The sequence below is a fragment of the Salmo salar genome, chromosome ssa28 (genome assembly GCF_905237065.1).
Source record: "Salmo salar chromosome ssa28, Ssal_v3.1, whole genome shotgun sequence".
In the NCBI taxonomy this organism is placed as follows: Eukaryota; Metazoa; Chordata; class Actinopteri; order Salmoniformes; family Salmonidae; genus Salmo; species Salmo salar.
In genome coordinates this window covers 26481763-26494768 of record NC_059469.1, presented here as the reverse complement: position 1 = coordinate 26494768, position 13006 = coordinate 26481763, and the positions used below count along the sequence as shown (strand labels likewise).

Below are 13006 nucleotides of genomic sequence, written 5' to 3'. Positions count from 1 at the left end.
TTGGCAACCTTTGGGGTTTGTGTTATATGGCCAATATACCACGGCCAAGGTCTGTATCCAGGCACTCGGCGTTGGGCATAACTTCAGCCCTTAGCCGTGGTTATTGAACATATATTTCACCTCCTCAGACCTTATTGCTTAAGTAAACCCACTACAATCATGCAGTAACATTAGTGTACAGTCAGTAAACAGTTACACCGACGGGCCTGGCTGCAATAAAATTTGTAATACCAAAAGCTTACTTTGACTTGGAAGAGTTCCAGTGCTGTGTTGGAAAGTCATGGCCAGCAAGCTAACATAGCAATCTGTGTTTGAGCAGGATGTTTAAGTAGGCTACACTAGCTAGTTGCATTTTCTAGCTAAGTAAGTGAAACTGAAAGAAATACAAAATCTCTAATTTCTCTTGCTTCTCCATTTTGGAAGAAATGAATTTGTTAATTGTTTCTCTCTCTCTGAGTCAACTACTCACCACATGTTATACACTGCAGTGCTAGCTAGCTGTAGTTTATGCTTTAAGTACTACATTAATTACTTGATCCTTTAATTGGGTGGACAACATGTCAGTCCATGCTGCAAGAGGCTGGAGGCCGTCCTCTGAAAGTTGTCATAATTACTGTGTAAGTCTATGGAAGGGGGTGAGAAACATGAGCCTCCTATGTTTTGTATTGAAGTCAATGTACCCGAGAGGGGGACGGATGCTAGCGGTCGTCCGACTACACCATGGTACTACCCTACAGAGTGCTGTTGAGGTTACTGTAGAGCTTCTTTGCAAAATAGTGTGTTTTAATGAGCTATTTGGTGACGTGATTATATTTAGTAAAGTTATATCTAAAAATCATCCCTTTAATGTTTTACCATTTTAATTATGAAATTCACTGAGGATGGTCCTCCCCTTCCTCTGAGGAGCCTCCACTGCACAGCACAAAGGAAATGCTAGAGCAAGGCTTAATGCATCAGAATCAGAGCAGACTAAAGCCAAGCACACAGGGCTAGCCTATGCTATATTTCTTCGACCCGAAAACATCCTAATTGTGTAGCTAATACACATGTATTTGCCTAAACATTCATATTTATTAGGGATGTCAGACAAAAAAATATTTAAATAAATTGGTTGACAGTATTTTTCTATATACAGACAAACACACCCTATGTGTTTGAATAAAATCCACTACATATGCACTGAGCTTGTCTGATGCTTTAAGCACACTATTTGATAAAATAATTAAGACTAGGGTTGCAAAGGGTCGGAAACTTTTCTGTAAATTTCCTGAATTCAAAAAAGTTAGCTTATAACAGTGACATATTTTTTGTGGGATACACAAGGCAATTCTAGGTCTTGTGGCATATTTTGGTTACACTATCCCCAATTCAATGGAATTGCAACCCTCTGCATGCACAGTGCACTCTTCCGTCACATGTACAGCTGATTCTCAAGATCTTGCATACTAATGAGATGCTATAGAGCCCACACTAATACACTGTCTGAGCCAAGGACTACATGCTTTATGGTAAGTTTTGATTACAATACTGGGTGGGGTGAATATGACATGTTTTGTTAACTAGTAAATAGCAGCCTGTGTGTGTTTAAATCATTTCTAACAATTTCTGCTAGTTAGTTTTAGCTACAATGTGGGTTTTAGCTTGCTTGAGCCTGTGAACTGAGGAGTGTTAATTCATCTGTTTCCATACATGTTTAATTTCAAAAGCACTTCTTACAAAGGAGTTGTTCAATCTATCTGTACATGGAATTGTATATTTGGCCTTTTTTTCAAATTCTTTTCTAATCTTTACAGGAAAATGACAGACATTTCACTGCAGCTAATGTAGAAGGGAAAGCTGTGTATATTTGCAAATATTGAGAAAAATCATATGTGAAGAATGCAACACAGATGCAGAATCATTTGGCCAAGTGCATACAGTTCCCTCAGCGCTCACAAGCAACCTCTGACAAAAGTCCCTCTACTTCTATTCGAGGTGAGAATGATGAAACAGACACATTAACGATAGCAACAGCTCATGGTCCTCCTGGAATCAGAAGTTTTTTTGACTCAATGGAGGAACGTAGTCAGAGAAATGTTGATGAATGTCTTGCTCGAGCTGTGTATGCAACTGGTTCACCTCTGATACTCACAGGAAATGTGTATTGGAAGAGATTTCTGAATGTTCTTCACACAGCATACACCCCTCCAACCAGACATGCTTTATCTACTCATTTGCTGGATGCAGAGTTCAAGTGAAGGTCAAGCAAATCAGAAAGTAGACTATTGCAATCATCCGATTGGTGGTCGAACGGTCATGGGCAAGGAATAATTAACTATATCATCTCCACCCCTCCAGCAGTATTCTACAAGAGCACAGACACAAGGGACAACAGACACACCGGTCTCTACATTGCAGATGAGCTGAAGGCAGTCAATGACCTTGGACCACAGAAGGTATTTGCACTAGTGACAGAATGCTGCGAACATGAAGGCTGCTTGGTCTAAAGTGGAGGAGTCCTACCCTCATATCACACCCATTGGCTGTGCTGCTCATGCACTGAATCTGCTCCTCAAGGACATCATGGCAATGAAAACACTCTACAAGAGAGCCAAGGGAATGGTTAGGTTCTTCTCACCAAGCAAAGTGAGAAGAATAAGAGCACCACATTGAAGCTGCCCAGCAATAACCCTTGGGGTGGTGTCATCATCATGTTTGACAGTCTTCTGGAGGGGAAGGAGTCTCTCCAAGAAATGGCCATATCACAGTCTGCCGATATGGACAGCCCCATCAAGGGGATCCTCCTAGATGATGTATTTTGGGAGAGAGTGGTAAGCAGCCTGAAACCTATAGCAGTAGACATTGAATGGATTGAGGGAGACAATGCCATCCTGTCTGATGTTCAGACTCTGCTTTCAGATGTAATATAATAAATTCGTACTGCCCTGCCCACTTCACTGTTGCTCCAAGCAGAGGAAACTGCAGTTCTGAAATGCATCAAAAAGCGTGAAGACTTGTGCCTGATGCCCATACACGCCGCAGCGTACATGTTGGACCCCAAGTATGCTGACAAGAGCATCCTGTCTGGTGCAGAGATCAACAAGGCCTATGGCGTCATCACTATCATGTCTCGCCATCTTGGCCTGGATGAGGGAAAGGTTATTGGCAGTCTGGCGAAGTACACTTCCAAGCAAGGGCTTTGGGAAGGAGATGCAATATGGCAGTCGTGCCAACATATCTCATCAGCCACCTGGTGGAAGGGACTTTGTGGATCTGAGGGTCTTTCCCCTGTTGCCTCCATCCTCCAAATCCCACCAACATCAGCCGCCTCAGAGCGCAACTGGTCCTTGTTTGGGAACACACACCAAAGCACGCAACAGGCTGACCAATACAAGGGGTGAAAAATGTGGCCATCCGGGCAAATTTGAGGCTTTTTGAGCCTGACAACGAGCCATCCTCAACAGGGTTGGAAAGTGACAGTGAAGTTGAGGCCTCAGAGTCTGATGTTCAAGAGGTGGACATTGAGGAGGTCCAGGGAGAAGACATGGAAGCCTGAGAGGAAGACAACCAAAGCCTTAGTCTAGAAACTATCATTTTACAGATGTATGTTGAAAACATTTTTGGGAGATGCAATGGATCATTCAATATTCCCTTTCTTTTGTTGTTCAATGAAATCATCCCATGTGAAGAGCAAAATCAATTAAAGTTCAATTTGTAACTAAATTGTTAGTTTTTTTTCGATTGGAAGGATTTAATCAATTTGCAATTATGCCTACTTATGATAAGGTAAAAGGTTTGTCTCCATATGATATAGTAAATATATCCAATGCAAAAAATATCTACATTTAAATTGTATTCATACATTTCCGTTAATTCTGATAAATTCCCACCTCTGAATATTTCGAAAAATGTGCAACCCTAATTAATACACGGTCAATGAGCCCGATGGTCACAAAATAAATGACAGGGAGTTCCTGTGTGGCAAGCGCACATTGTCTCGCTCTCCACCCTACTGCAGCAAAAAAGCACCACAGCAAAGCAAGTGTTTGTTGCGCTGTCCGTGCTGAAGCTACAACTTAATTTCTGGTAACAGAACTTTTCAACCAAACCAGTAAGAAACTATATGACTGAAATTCCAAATGTGTTTAGGAAAAACATTCCCCTCAACCCTTTCTCTTTACATGAAAAATAAGCATCAATAAATTGGTTATAACAAACTCCGATCACAGTAATGTCGACAGCAAAATGGATGCAGAGGGCATGAAAAATAAACTTGAAAACAGGCAAATGTTTACTGGTTGCTCAGGCGGGAAAGGGGAAATCAGATCTGTGGAAGACATTTGACTTAGTTGTAGAAACTACTGGAGATCAAGATAAAGGAGGGTATATGAGCAAGCGTTGCATGAGTATTATTGTGTGCCAAACAGTTACTGTTAAATTACAATATTCTTTTTTCTGACCATTTGGAACCGTAAACAACTCTCAATAAATAAGTGTAATCTGAGATTAATGAGATTAAAAACAGTGAAATGCATTTGTCAATTCTGGTTTATTTACTGTTTAGTCTAAATATTAAAAGTTCCCTTTAAAATTAAATAACAAAACTAAAATGCTTGATTGCATTTCACATCATGCATGTCTTGTATGCTGTGTGATTGATTTCATTCATTCATGCTATGTAGAAATATATCTCAATATAGAAATATAGGCCTAAGTTAGGGTATTAAGACTAAACAGGATGCGCTCCTAGTCCTGTAGCTGGATGGTGGTTACACAAGGTTTCTATACTAAGCCTACTAATGACATTATTATAATGATGATCATCATAATAACAAAAATAAGATCAAGAAAAAGGAGGGTATAGGAGCGAGAGTTGTGTGCATATTATTCGTGACAAACAGGTGCTGTTAGATTACACAAAATCAGTAGGTATTAAACAAACAGGCAACAGAAGCAGGATGTCTTATTTCTGTAGATATATGGAGGATTTATAAAGCCAGGCACATTTAACAGTTGGGCTATTGATTATAGACCCAATTAAGTTGGGGTTTTCCGCTCTCCTCAATTTTCTTAGACAATAAGGCAAGGGTTGGTTCGTCGTCTCTGCTGCCTCCACCGCATTGTTCTCAATCCCAATATGCTGCTTAACTTTGCTATTATGCACATAGCAACATAGGAAAAGGTTTAAATTCTACACCGCACTGAAGACTATATTTCAGAACCGCGGACAGAATCCAAAGTGGGAGAAAGTGCATGTTATAAAATAATCATTTATTACTGTTGCAGCATTATTTTTACATAATATAATCATATACAATTTAAGTATCACATCTTAGAGTGGACTGTGCCATCCCCGTGGCCTCCACAATGGATTACACCACTAAGACAGGCGCCAATCAGACAGCTGTCTTGTGCACCAAAGAAAAAGAAAAAAAAATGTGCGATTGCTCGACTAAAGAAATCTCGGTCGACTAACAGCCTATTGACCAAACCATTGACCAGTCGACTAAATGGGGTCAGCCAAATTCTACAGGACATTCAACATATCGTCTAGGGTGCTGTCCTGTAGAGATGGAACAATAGGTGTCAAAATCTGTGTCGTTAACTATGCGCCGTAATGTGTCAGTAACAGTATTGAAAATGGCAAGGTTTACAGCATTCTGGGACGGGAAACAAATACACGCTCAACTAATCCATCCTAAACCTATCGTGACCGAACAGTCCAATGGTGTAATTCTGCTCTTAAAATAACAACCTACAGAGACTAAAGCCTACGCACGCACATATGTACGTCTCTAGGTAAAACCAATTAGAAGGCCATGTGATAAAGTATGTTGGTGTTTTGGTGCATCTCTCTGGAAAGACTACCTGACTGACCTATGGCATAGTCTACGGTCGTTACAATGAGGCTATGCACCAAATCAAGATTATTATTCTACCAATTAGAAGGCATGGTTTTATCTATGCTTGGAAAGAAATCATCAATTTAATCCCAAACATAGATGTGCTAAATAAAGGGGTCTCCAACAATTTCTTGCCCAGGGACCCCTCCCTGGAAAACCGGTGACCAACAACGTACATTAGAAAATTGTTTCCACATCAAGGCTTGACTTTTTTTTGGCCACTTGTCTTTTGGACAAGTAGGTCAGATTTTGACAAATGCTCAACTCACTTGTGTAAAAAAAAAAAAAAAAAGATTCATTTTTACATCATTGTTGGCTGATGCAAGGAACCACTTTACAAAATAAAAGCCTGTCTCAAAATACAACACTGCCCCTTTAAAGCTCTCCTGGAGGATGGTTGGCCACCCTTCCTAGCCTATAAAATATTGCAACATTACAATTACAACCAAATACTTGGTCTTTATAAAGTAATTCCCTCCAGGGCTCAAAATTAGTGTTGTCCCGTTGTCTCTTCGTCCCTGGGAAGATCATTTTTATTATGTCTATGGTTCAAAACAGACTCGGTCAGTTCTGGGACTATCCTGCTTACCTTCAAATGTTGATATAGTTGTATTTCTTCATATTATAAGAGCAACAATGCGCAAATGCCTGTTAATGCAAAATGTTCCATAATGCAATAAAGTGGGAAAAGCACTGCACTTTTGTGACCAATATGAAAATATCCATTAGAAATGAAGAAAAAGATGCATCAACTATCATGGGTTACTAATTATGACTATGATTACACCTTTGGCTGCTGGACAATGAAATAATATTAGTTTGAAAACCAATAGAATGAGAAAAATGCTGGTTTCAATGACATTAAGTGTTTAAAATAATTCCCTCAACATTTATGGTTGTATTTTGGCTAGGCTACTTTGAAACAAGGTAAGACATACTTCATATAATGACAAAATGTCCAGGTTTTAAACAATTACGCTCATGGTTAAATCATTTCAAAATCTTGAGCGCCTCTGCTCAGATTCAAGGTGGGTGTTGTGCGGCGCGCATCAGGCACTGTACTTCACTCAAGTCTTGTAACCATTTGACCTCGACAAGCCATGCCTTGAGTATATCGACAGAATCAAGCCTTTGGAAATTAATTACCCTTCATTATAATTTGTCAAACATGGCTGGCATTTAGCCTATATTTTGTAATTAAGTCTCCTTAAAGTTTGGCTACATTTTCTGGCGCCTCCCTCATGTCAGCATCGGTTTGGACATGAGGCTGTATCCAATATGCATATAACATACAATTTAAAAAGACTACATGTGAAAGTGTATTTATTTTCATGAAATGTATTTGAATAATATTCCAGTGTTGGCTTCTGATCCAATTCTGATCAGAGTAATTGTTTGATATTGTGATGTCCAACATCTTGATGAACAATCAGGCCTTAATATCCATGTACTCTTATAATCTCCACTAGGCACAGCCAGAAGAGGACTGGCCACCCCTCAGAGCCTGGTTCCTCTCTAAGTTTCTTCCTAGGGAGTTTTTGCCTAGCCACACGCTTCTACATCTGCATTAGAGGTCGACCGATTATGATTTTTCAACGCTGATACCGATAATTGGAGGACCAAAAAAAGCCGATACCGATTAAATCAGGGGGGGGGGAGTTTGTAATAATGACAATTACAACAATACTGAATGAACACTTAATTTAACTTAATATATCAATCAAATCAATTTAGCCTCAAATAAATAATGAAACATGTTCAATTTGGTTTAAATAATGCAAAAACTAAGTGTTGGAGAAGAAAGTAAAAGTGTAATATGTGCCATGTAAAAAAGCTAACGTTTAAGTTCCTTGCTCAGAACATGAGAACATATGAAAGCTGGTGGTTACTTTTAACACGAGTCTTCAATATTCCCAGGTAAGAAGGTTTAGGTTATTGTAGGAATTATAGGACTATTTCTCTCTGTATTTCATATACCTTTGACTATTGGATGTCCTTATAGGCACTTTAGTATTGCCAGTGTAACAGTATAGCTTCCGTCCCTCTCCTCGCTCCTACCTGGGATCGAACCAGGAACACATCGGCAACAGCCACCCTCGAAGCATCATTACCCATCGCTCCACAAAAGCCGCGGCCCTTGCAGAGCAAGGGGAACAACTACTCCAAGTCTCAGATCGAGTGACGTTTGAAACGCTTTTAGCACGCACCCCGCTAACTAGCTAGCCATTTCACATTGGATACACCAGCCTAATCTCAGGAGTTGATAGGCTTGAAGTCATAAACAGCGCAATGCTTGAAGCATTGCGAAGAGCTGCTGGCTAACGCACGAAAGTGCTGTTTGAATAAATGCTTACGAGCGTACTGCTGCCTACCACCGCTCAGTCAGACTGTTCTATCAAATAGACTTAATTATAACATAGTAACACACAGAAATACGAGCCTGAGATCATTAATATGGTCAAATCCGGAAACTATCATATCGAAAAAAAAAAACATTTATTCTTTAAGTGAAATACGGAACCGGTCTATATTTTATCTAACGGGTGGCATCCATAAGTCTAAATATTCCTGTTACATTGCACAACCTTCAACGTCATGTCATAATTACGTAAAATTCTGGCAAATTAGTTCACAACGAGCCAGGCGGCCCAAACTGTTGCATATACCCGACTCTGCGTGCAATGAACGCAAGAGAAGTGACAATTTCCCTAGTTTAATATTGCCTGCTAACATTAATTTCTTTTAACTAAATACGCAGGTTTAAAAATATATATTTGTGTATTAATTTTAATAAAGGCATTGATGTTTATGGTTAGGTACAGTTGTGCAAATGCGCTTTTGTTAAATCATCCCCCGTTTGGCGAATTTGGCTGTCTTTGTTAGGAAGAAATAGTCTTCACAGTTCGCAACGAGCCAGGCGGCCCAAACTGCTGCAGATACCCTGACTCTGTTGCACAGAACGCAAGAGAAGTGACACAATTTCGCCTAGTTAAAAGAAATTCATGTTAGCAGGCAATATTAACAGAATATGCAAGTTTAAAAATATATACTTGTGTATTGATTTTAAGAAAGGTGTTGATGTTTACGGTTAGGTAGACATTGGTGCAACGACAGTGCTATTTTCACGAATGTGCTTGTTAAATCACCCGTTTGGCAAAGTAGGCTGTGATTCAATGATAAATTAACACCGCACCGATTACCGATTGTTATGAAAACTTGTAAAAATCGGCCATTACGATTAATCGGTCGACCTCTAATCTGCATTGCTTGATGTTTAGGCTGGGTTTCTGTAAAGCACTTTGTGGCATCTGCTAATGTAAAAAGGGCTTTACAAATACATGTAATTTGATTTGAAATGTATATTCTTGTCCAACATGTTTTTTTTTTTACTTGTCCCAGACAAGCATTAATGTTGAGCCCTGCACACGCCTTGTCTTATCATCAGGAGAATGATGGCAAGAAGTAATCAACATTGGGGCGGCAGGTAGCCTAGTGGTTAGAGTGTTGGACTAGTAACCGAAAGGTTGCAAGATCGAATCCCCGAGCTGACAAAGTACAAATCTGTTGTTCTGCCCCTGAACAAGGCAGTTAGCCTACTGGAGAACAGTGGGTTGTCATTGTAAAGAAGAATTTGTTCTAAACTGACTTGTCTAGTTAAATAAAGGTAAAAAAAAAAAAAAAACACTTAAAAATGAATAGATTTGTGAGATGGCGTCATTATTTGGATGAGGAAGTGTAAACTCGAACATAGCCTATTAGCTAGAAAACGCCATGTGCTGTCAAACACAAAAATGTTCAAGTCAAGAAAGCTTACCAGCAGCCAGAGGCACTTGCCAAACTGACAGCTAATTCACATTTGCTTTTTCAAAGTCTGTCAGATACTCCAGTGAGTCACTTTTTTTTCTAAATATATTTTTGCAGATCCCTAGAGGAAATCATACAAAGCAGCCCAACAAAGTACAATGTAGGCTACCTGTGAAGAGATGAAATAGAATGGTTATAATAAGAATGATTGGTGGGTAAGGGGGGGATTCTGCCTTCCATTAAGAAAATGCTTTAGCAGGCATGTGTGCTGAAGGCTTTGTCTGTTCTTTCACAGAGAAATGGCTTCTTATGTAGGCCTAGTTATAGTGGCAATTCTTTAGAATTCTGCCAATCGAGCTTGGCTACATAACTATGGCTGAAGTACTGATATAAGCAGTGTATTCAAGGCATGAAGATGAAAACGCACCGTCTACACGGTTTATAACTATGTTGTCAACTATAATCTACTGTCAAATGGAACACATTTTCACTAATGTAAATATGTAGAGCCTGTGCACTGTTTGTCTAAGCACATCCCTCTAATAACACAGGCCCGGGCCACACCAATGGCTCCTGTAGAAAATAAACAGTGTCATTAGGAAGGAACTACGCTAGCCTGCCTCTCAGAACAGGCTCACAGAAGCACATCCACTAAATGTTTCTAACCGCCAGCCATGACTTTGTTTGGAGACGCCACAGTGTTTCCCCTACTATTATTTAGGCGGGGTGGGGTCCTCCACCTAGCCCTGAAGCCCCTAGCCATAATACAGTCCTCTTCAAAAGGGAATCCTAAAGAATTAGGACTAGCCATGGCTTCAGCTGAAAGCTACATGGTGGTACTACGAGACTGTTGCTTTGAGGAAACCTTTCGACCATGTCTGTAACAAGGAAAGACTAAATAAGCACTGCACAATAACCCAGAACCCTCAAAATTACCACAGAGATATGGAACTGGGCTACAACCCAATACTGGTGGGATTTTAGAGCTAGGCTACCTGCCTCGACCACCACAGCTCTGGGGCGGTGCAGTGAAGTGTGATCTGAACTAGCCTAACAGTACCACATCTAGCCTAATTCACAGCCATTTGTTACCCCGCTCCCAGCACTGAAATAAGTCAGTTCAGTTCCCATCTGAAATTGGTATGACCCCCTCCAAAATCGACTTTTTCTCCACCATAGAATCTGTATTGGACTTTCAAGTTTCATTGGCATTCATGGTTCTTGTTAAGACTATTCCAAACCATTTGGAATGCAAAACATTGCCAAAACAAGACAGAGGATTAACGTCAGGTGAAGACGCACGTTTGCATACGGAGGCTGGTGGACACAGACAGATAGAACAGCAGAAACTATTGGACAAGCACTCTCCTCTCCATTACTTTAGTGTTCACATGAAAACACACAACAAGGAACAAACTGTCAATTTCAGTTTGAGCAGGGCGGTGGTGTTACTCTCATCCCTCCACCAAAAACCTTGTGTTGTCTTGACATTAGGTAATAATAGGAGATGTTATGATGTTTGCTCCCCAGGCCTCCATACTGTAGCATAGCAGCAGGGGAACAGGAAAGTTTTGGGTCAAGGATGGAAGGCTGACCATAGGGGCTGACTTGGCCTGGAGCAATGGACAGCAAGAATGACCTTTGTTTTGGTTTCTCTTTCACCCCCTCCCCCCTTTTCACTGCAATAAAGATGCACTACGCAGAAATCGCTCCGCCATTTTATGGTTGCTAAAAATCAGAATAGGTCACCTCATTTTAGTTTGTGTGACAAAACAAGCAAGTACAGTGTAGAGAATCATTGTACCATCTAAACTGCTGTGAAATATATTTTCCATCAGCTGAAAATACAACATTTTTGGTTGTGTACAGAACGTAAAAAAATAAATAAACTAAACTTAACAGGAAGCATAGAAATAGTGCACATAAAAACAGACCTACCGCTTCTTAGACTTCATTTGAATGAGAAATAAATATTAGTTATAGATCTGTCAATGTGAATTTGGACAGGTCGCCCAAAAAGTTATATATTGCAGCTTTAAGTAGACAACGGAGATCTGGGTCGTCTTCAGTAAGCATGTGACGAAACGGGGGTAAATGGGTTTTTTTTTCTATGGAAGCGGTAACCTACCAAAGCATTTCCCCCCCAAAGCATTACATAATAAAAGCTGCACATTTTATTATGTTCAAAATATTTTATCCCGTTTCATGCATGCTCAACTCAAGCTTGGCCAAATGCACTGTACAAGAACAGCAGAGTGTGAAACAAAACAAACACCAAAAAAAAACACATTTGACCCACTTCCCAAGTAGATGTACAAATTGTTGCAATTCCTTGGCCAGTATGTTTAACTCCTTCTGTAAGAAGGTGAGTGTCACTGAGAATTGGGACTGGTTATTTCCACAGAACCAAACACACACACACACACACACACACACACACACACACACACACACACACACACACTTACTTTATGGAATTCTAATAGGAACCTGGGGTGTAATCATTAGTCCAAACAAGTAAAACAAGTTTATTTTGGACAAATGCAGGCCCCTCCCAGTTTCCTTCCATTTGCTAATGTTAAAGAAACGTTTTGCAATAGAATCTGCATAATGAATACACCCCAGATTAGTAGGTAATTACAGGTTAGGTTGATGCAATGCCAAAAAAAACTAATCCCACTTCTTGGCGCAAGAACACACTGATCCATAGGTGTTGCAAGTCAGTTTAAGACTAGCGGAGTAGAATGCACATAATGTTGACAAACATTGCAGGAAATAAGAATTTAGCGTAGCCAAAAAGTGCTTGCCTGACTAGCTTTGTTTTCAAGGAGCAAATTCCACCCTATCAGAGGGTCGAACCTTACTTCCTCATCGTAGCAATGCGCGCTACCGAAAGCTGATTTGGAAGAAGCTCGTTGACCCGAGCATCGCCCTCCCCCAACCAAAATACAGTCAAATAACGCGGGAGCGCGCAGCTCAATGAAACGGAGTCTGCGCTCATTGGTCGAGGCATCATTCCTGCTCGGTTTGACACTCCCTCTACAACTAACAGTGCCCTTTAAACAAATTATAAACTACAGATAAAACCACAAATACACAGATAACAGATAGATACAAATGCATTAATAAATAGTAAACGTATAATACAGAGAGCCGTGTAATTACATACCGATGTAAACAATATTACATTGCGCTCAACAGTGACTGTCGAGAGGAAATAGAACAGTTGAAGACAAAAAAAGTCGCTCTGTGTTGCCCCTGATGGTCACAGCCCGAATTTGAGCAACGTAGATAGCGAAGAATTGAACAATTACAGAAAT

The 13006-nt window shown here is 40.2% G+C and overlaps 1 protein-coding gene across 1 annotated transcript in view; it reads right to left on the bottom strand.

The window, feature by feature from the left end:
- The window catches only part of LOC106589767 (uncharacterized), a 69242-nt gene that overhangs the window by 56061 nt on the left and 175 nt on the right, over positions 1-13006 (bottom strand). The window lies entirely within an intron of this gene.